The 7,933-nt window shown below is 38.4% G+C and overlaps 1 pseudogene; it reads left to right on the top strand.

The window, feature by feature from the left end:
- Positions 1-3,736: 3,736 nt before the first annotated feature.
- LOC124510322 (ferritin light chain-like) lies at positions 3,737-7,386 on the top strand (annotated as a pseudogene).
- Positions 7,387-7,933: the final 547 nt, after the last annotated feature.

Genomic DNA, 7,933 nt, shown 5'->3' with positions numbered 1-7,933 from the left:
CAGCAGGCTGTCTCCAATGCCATGCATTCCATGTGCCATTAACAACAACTGCCATGAATGTGTTCATTCACCCACATTCAGTCTCCCCTCTCTTATTTAAATGAAAGGAATATCCCACACCTCTCACGACAAGGATTTGTATACTTCAGTAACTTTCAACAGCATGCTTTCAAAGTCTTCATTTTTCTCTCCCACATCAATTTAGTTCTGCCAACTGGAAAATACACTTTGGCATACAACTATAACCTCTTCTAGTGTTTCTCGTTATTTGAAACAAAGAAAGATTTTTTTCCTTCCTTTCCTCTTTCCTTCCATCCTCCTTCCTTCCTTCCTCCCAGGCTCCACGCCCAAAGTGGGGCTTGAACTCACCACCCTGAAATCAATAGTCTCTACTGACTGAACCAGCCAGGCACCCCTAGGTGTTCTTTTCTTAACCCTAAATTTCTTTTCCATCTCTGTAGTCCTTCTTCGTATTATTTCTCTGAAGGTTTGTTTGAAGATGTCTTCCCATCTTGCATTCATTCTTCAACACCCTTAATCATTTCTCACTTGCACAACTGCAACATTCTCCTTGGTTTTGCCTTGCTACCCCAAATTTCTTTTCCACTAAGTAGTCAGAGTGATTTAAAGTTTTTAAATCACACCATTGCTCCCCTGCAATTGCCACCCAATAGCTTCCCACTAGGCTTTCAATGGACCTAAAGATTCTCTGTGATCGGAATCTGCCTTTTCCGTCACTGTCTTCCTCCCTCATAATCCTCAGATATGCTGATATATTTTTCCCTTAAACATGAAAAATTTGTTCTAACAAGAATGTTGCACTTGCTATTCCCTCTAAGACTTCTCTGCATAATGCTTAGTATCATCCTCTTTCACTGTTCAATTTCAATGTTTCCTCTGAAGGAACTTTCTCAATCACTCTAAGGAACAATCCACCTGCAATTTCTATCATATCACCTGTTTAATTTTATTTGCCACTGTAAATTATTATGTGTTGATTTTTCCACTTTACTAATGTGTCTTCTCCTATGGAATAAGCTCCAAAGGGAGAGAAAGTGTTCACAATTATCCCCCAAGTGTGTAGAACAGAGCCTGACATAGATGCCATTCAATATTTGTTTGAAGAATCCATTGTTATATGTAAACGAAGGTAAATATTACAGTACATTAAAAGCACACCTGAAGAAATCTGGCTAAGTTAGATACCTTTGGGGAATTTTTTTTGTCCAAAATAAAACAATGGGAAAGAAGTATTTTCTAATTTATTAACAAATCATAAGGCCATGGGTGACTTCTCTCTAAAACCTAGAACACATATTTTGCATCTTAATAACATGAAATCTCTCGGGAAATCAAAATAAAACAAAGAAAATAACTCTAGAAAACAAGGTTGTTATCCCTTGCCAACTAATGCACCATTTACTGTTACTTTAATGACACATTGCCAATTCTATTCACCTAAAGCCCCAAAAAGTTCTATATGTTGTGAGATTAAATATGTTTTTACAAAAGACAGACTTTTCTGAGATGAACAGATGAACGGTGGCATGGATATACTTCCTTACCTGCAGACCTTTGTAGATTATTTTTTTTATATATATATGAAATTTATTGACAAATTGGTTTCCATACAACACCCAGTGCTCATCCCAAAACGTGCCCTCCTCAATACCCATCACCCACCCGCCCCTCCCTCCCACCCCCCATCAACCCTCAGTTTGTTCTCAGTTTTTAACAGTCTCTTATGCTTTGGCTCTCTCCCACTCTAACCTCTTTTTTTTTTTTTTCCTTCCCCTCCCCCATGGGTTCCTGTTAAGTTTCTCAGGATCCACATAAGAGTGAAACCATATGGTATCTGTCTTTCTCTGTATGGCTTATTTCACTTAGCATTACACTCTCCAGTTCCATCCACGTTGCTACAAAAGGCCATATTTCATTTTTTCTCATTGCCACATAGTATTCCATTGTGTATACTGATGCATAGGGGCACTTGTACCCCAATGTTCATAGCAGCACTCTCAACAATAGCCAAATTATGTAGATTATTTTTTTAAAGAATTTTCAAAAGTCATGGAGTAAATGATAAATTAAAGATAATTAAATCTTACAAAATAAGTATGGATCTTTGAAGAAGTAATAAGTGTTTCATAAGGGACATATCATGTATCCAGAAATGTCCCTTTGATGAAAGGAAGGAGAAACATTTAACTCTCAAGTTGATATACTAATCAGTGTCAACGCTAACATTTTGGGGAAGTTAATGGAGATTGAATTCAGGAGGTTGAGCTCAGCGGAGGAGTTACAATGCCTGAAGTTAGCCATTTGGAATCGCACTGAAAACAAACAAAAACAAACCTAATGGCTGTTAAATAGCTAGTTGCACAGGGAGAGGGAAATATATTATCAAGCAACAGCTTTTAACAGAGGATAATTTATAATAAAAAATGTCAGTTTGTGATTTTAATATTACTGAGTGAGATTAATGAACTATTAGTTATTAAACATATTTCCATTTTTAAGCATCCAGAGAAAACAATTTGAACTTTTGAACATAGGAGTTTTAAAAGTCTTAACTGTAATGAAAAACAAATGATTTAATATTCTGCTTTCCTTTGCCATCGACTGTTGTAATAGAAAATGAGAACATAAGAACGGCACAGGAAGTGATGGAAATGATTCAGTGATCTCTAGAGACAAGATTAATTTAATATCAGGCTATCAATCACACATGTTAACAAATCTGTACTTTAGATGTCAATTAATTGATAAAGAAAAAATTGAACATTTCACTGTTTCAGGATAGGAATATTCTTTTTTTTTTTTTTTTTTTGGTGTTTATTGCCTTGATTTCATAACACTGACATAAGATTCTACCAGGAAGAAGTTACAGCCGTGGCTGCCCACCCTATAGGTCACATGTGTTATGTGTCTGCTATCTTCCAACACTGATGATTACTATAGTAATGTTTGGTGGTGAGGCATTCCACAAACTCAAAAACTCTTTCTCTTTAACTCAAAGTGTTCAGATGAGCTAGCTCCATCACAGAATGTTTTAGAACGTTGATTATACAAGGAATCCTGTATTTCCAAGGGCCTGTCTATATAATTTTCTGTGACACCTATTAGAAGGCAAAGAACATGGTCTCCCATATAAGACATAAGTTATTTAAATCTTTTTTTTTTAATTAACTATTTTATTTATTTATGTTTATTTATTTTGAGAGAGGGAGAGAAAGAGAGAAAGAGAGAGAAGGAGGGAGGGGCAGAGAGAGAGAATCCCAAGTAGGCCCCCTGCTATCAGCGCGGGGCTATCAATGCTGGACTCCATCTCACCAACGTGAGATCACGACCTAAGCTGAATCGAGAGTTGGATGCTTAACTGACAGAGCCACCCGGGCATCCCTTAAATCAATTCTTTTAAAATGTCGCTCTTCCAAGAATTTTACAAGTAGTTTCTCATTTATCTTCATACCACTGGTAAGTATGAAGGAATACCGTTTTCTACCGTTGTACGGATATGGCATATAGTTCCTTAATTGAAGGGTTTCATCATCAATAAAATGAGAACTTTACCATTCTCAGAGTGGTGAGGGATAAGGAAGTGTACCTGTACGATGCACCTAGAAGGTAGTATTTGCACGTTAAATGGTATTTGCTTCCTTCTCCAACTGTATAAAAGACAGCAAATTTAAAACTATAGTCTTTTCAGGAACCACAAATCTCTGAGAGCAGAGTAATGTTTGCCCCAGCTGCACAGCCCCTTGAGCTCTCCCTGACCTCTGAGATACAGACCGAGCAGAATAAGCCGGTTGGACTGTCCAAAAAAGGAACTGGTCTGCATGTTGACAAAAATGAGAACTTTTGTTCACCAAATAGCGCTGTGAAGCTGCAATTAGCATCAGAAGCATTACATTAAACTAGACTGCAGAACAGCAAACATAAATCACAGGCAGATAACTTAAAGCTTTTAATGCAGGCATTTATACCTCCCATTAACAAACCATGATGAAAATGGCTTATACATATAGAGAAAAGCAAATGCATCTATACAGACCCTATTACTTTGATACCCTATTGATTTTTGCTGTTCCACATATGGGTACTTGATGAATAATTTACTTCATTATTACTAAACATGTGCTGGCTTACTTCAGATGCCATTATTATGCAAATTATATGCCAAGACACTAAAGAGACATTTTGGTATGTTTGTGTTTCTCTTTGGATTCATTCTCTTTGGAGGATTTTCTAGTTATATGAAATTTGATGATGGGAAGCTGGTTTTTAAATAGATTTATGCCCAACATGAAACTACCACTGGTTTGGTTACCTTGTGGTCGAACTGAAGAAAAACCTGTTTCTATCTAAGATTATAATTCAAATTTAACTTATGAACCTATCTTTTGGAGATTTGGGTTATTTGATGTGCTAGTATACTACCTTGTAGAACTGTCAATATCAATTCTGTTAACTAACTGGTATATACTGTCAACTGAGTTATTTTCAATAACCAAAAATCTAACCTTTAAGGATTTCATTATTTTGTAAACACGTAACAATAAAATATGTAAAGTAAACACTTCCTACGATATTGTGGATGCACATTACAAATTTACGCACAGGAAATACTTTATGGTCCTCATTGAAAGTGTGTATTCTAATCATTTGTTTCTCCTCTATGAGTGTCTACCATACTGACGCTTATTCACCCACCACTCTTATTTAATATGTTCCATTGTCCTGATGCCCTTTTGCTTCCCAAGTTTCTCCTTAGCTATTTGCACAGTGATTGCACCATCAATCATTTATTTTCTTCAAATTAGTTCTGCATTTTGTGACTTTTCCTATTTGTTACACTTGCAATGTGACCTCTTCTATATGCCACAACTTTCTTTCAACGTAAGTGTAGATCCATAAAATGCATATGTATGCATAAATACAATGTCCACAAAGTTTATCTGACGTTCTGTTTACAATCTTGTAAAAAACGATAATTGAAGTATTATCTACTCAATCATTTTTAGGACATAACTTATAGAACTAACAAAGTCACTAGAGGGCTTTCTTCTCCAGAAACAATGAAGTTAGGCAAACACACACACAAATATATGCCCCAAGTCCCTTTGCTCCTTTCACAAGGAAACTACTTCATGGTACTTTACTTCACACTAAGGGAAAAAAGAAAAGAGAAGAAACAAAGCAATTTCTAAACTGCAAACCTATGCATATAAAATACACCACAGATTAATATTATTCTAATAGTTTACACTTCTAATTATAGTCTGTTCACAAGGAAATCAATTACCTAGAAAATTTAGCCAAATAAAAACAGTCCAATAGGTTAACCAGTCTTATCAGTAATGGAGTTTGAAATCAAGAGGGGTGGGGAGTCGAAAGTAGGTAGAAGGTTTAGCTTTCCTCATGAAGTCACTTAAAGAAAAATGATACTCAAGGCTGTGACCATTTCCTCCAGGTGTTTTGTCTTTCAGTAATAGGTGAGTACAAGATTGTGAAACTCGGCTTGCTTACTGATGGCTTCACCTCAATTCCACCTGGAATGTGTAACTAAAATCTAGTTGTAGGTTATAGACAGAAAGAAAGCAACACAATCATTTCTAAGTATGGGGGGCTGTCTTTTATTATTTCACTTCTCTCCCAGCCTCAGTGCTATTTGTCACAGTTACAAACATGAAGTGTGGGAAATCAAGTAGCTCTGTCCTGGGTTAGGAGATTATAGGGAACACATTGCAAAGCAGAACACTGCTTTCTGGCCTTGTTGAGAACAGTGGGCCAGTATCTAGTTAATTAATGCATATTAGGGGTTGGTCCTGCCTGTCCTCGAGAATTCCTTACACCATGCTATCTATGGAATATCTTATCTTGTTCCCCACCCTGCTTTCTGAATCTGCTCTTTTGTAGTCTTGGGAAGGCATCGTTTCTCTTTTTTTTAATGTTTTTATTTATTTTTGAGACAGAGAGACAGTGCATAAGCAGGGGAGGGGCAGAAGAGAGAGGGAGACAGAGAATCTGAAGCAGGCTCCAGGCTCTAAGCTGTCAGCACAGAGCCCAACGCAGGGCTCGAACTCACGGACTGTGAGACCATGACCTGAGCTGAAGTCGGACGCCTAACCGACTGAGCCGCCCAGGCGCCCTGGGAAGGCATTGTTTCTCTATATCTTCTTACTGGGACTTTGCTCACTGACATATTGTGCGATGTTTCCCTAAATGTATGCTTAATAAACCTGGGAGCTTGAGAGCAGCTTGGGGAGACTTCCCTGAGCCTCACTCTTACCTCTCTTGACTTGCATGGAGTCTCGAGATATTCTTTCTGCTGTCCTCAGCTTGGCTTTGCTGGACAAAGCCGAAAGCCAAACACACAGTGAAGCGTTCAATTACAGTTGACCCTTCAACAATGCTCAGGGGTCAGGGGCAGTGACCTCTGTGCAGTCAAAAAGCTACTTATAACTTTTGACTCCCATAAAACTTAACTACTGATAACATACTATTGACCTAAAGCCTTACAAATAACATAAATGGTTGATTAACATATTTTGTATATGTATCATACATTGTGTTCTTATGATAAAGTAAGCAAGCTAGAGAAAAGAAAATCCTAAGAGAAAAATACATTTGCAGTAATGTACTGTAAAAAGTCGGCCTATCCGTGAGTCCAGGGTCCTGCAGACCTACCCTTCCTTCGACAGTGTGGCCCCGGGATGCCCCTTCTTCCAGCCTTCAACCATCTTCCAACCTCTTTTCCGTTCCAAGCCTACAAACCATTTTTCTCAGTTGCCCTCTGCCTCCAGACCACACCAGACACAATTTTTTTTTTTTTTTTTTTTTTTTTAGTTTACTCCTTATTTGCAATCAACCATAAGCTCACAGATTCTGTCAGACTTATTCCCCCAAGTTGGGGGCACAATCAAGCACCTGCTTAACATGCATCTATGGGCCATTTACACCTACCTTTCTCTGGGCTTCTATTTCGAAGATGGAGCGCATAGGCCACTTCTTTCATGAGTCAGCAGAGGAGAAGCACAAGGGTGCCAAGCATCTTTTGAAAACGCAAAACCAGCACAGCAACCACTCCCTCACCCAGAACATGCGGAAACTGTCCCAGGATGGGTGAGGGTAAAACCCAGAACGAAACTGAAACTGCCACAGTTCTAGAGAAAAATCTGAACCAGGCCCTTGGGGTCTGCATACCCTGGGTTCGGCCTGAGCAGACCCTCATCTCTGTGACTTCCTGGAGAACCACTTCCTAGATGAAGAGGTGAAACTTATTAAGAATGTGGCGACCACCTGACTCAACTCCACCAGCTGGCTGGCCTCCAGGCTGGGCGAGGGGAGTATATCTTAGAAAGGCTCACCTCCAAGCATTACTAGGAGCTTCCTAAGCCCAGCTGCTCTTAAACAGCTCCTTGGTCACCCGCCTGGTATCAGGGCTTCTATCTGAGCTTCTCCTGAAAGGCACTAGGTAGCTTTATAACCACCCTGGCCCCCTCTCCCAAGCCATGGAGCAAATGGAAACAATAAATCTTTCTCCAGGGGAAAAAAAAATCAGTCTATAAAGTGGAACTTCACAGTTCAAACCAACGTCGTTCAAGGGTCAATTGTATTTGATAATTTATTCAAACAGCCACATGAACTTGAAGAAAAAACAACTGCATTAAAGAATGGGTGTTGAACTGCAAAAAAAAAAAACTGAAAAAGGTCATATAAATATAAAGAATGTGCTCTTAAAATATGGCAAAAATTTGTGAATAATGCTGAAGCCAGTAGTAGGGTGTTGTCCCACAAGCACAATATGCAAATAGGCAGAGAATACATGATTAAATCAAGGTATTACTAATCCTTCATCAGTTTGGGGAGCATAATTTATATACAGTAAAATATATCCATATATAAAATACAGTGCGGTGCCTTTGGGCAA

This window comes from Lynx rufus, unplaced genomic scaffold (genome assembly GCF_022079265.1).
Source record: "Lynx rufus isolate CCGP_SWC_20201006 ecotype Redwood Valley unplaced genomic scaffold, mLynRuf1.p SCAF_1, whole genome shotgun sequence".
In the NCBI taxonomy this organism is placed as follows: Eukaryota; Metazoa; Chordata; class Mammalia; order Carnivora; family Felidae; genus Lynx; species Lynx rufus.
This window is presented reverse-complemented; position numbering and strand designations above follow the sequence as displayed.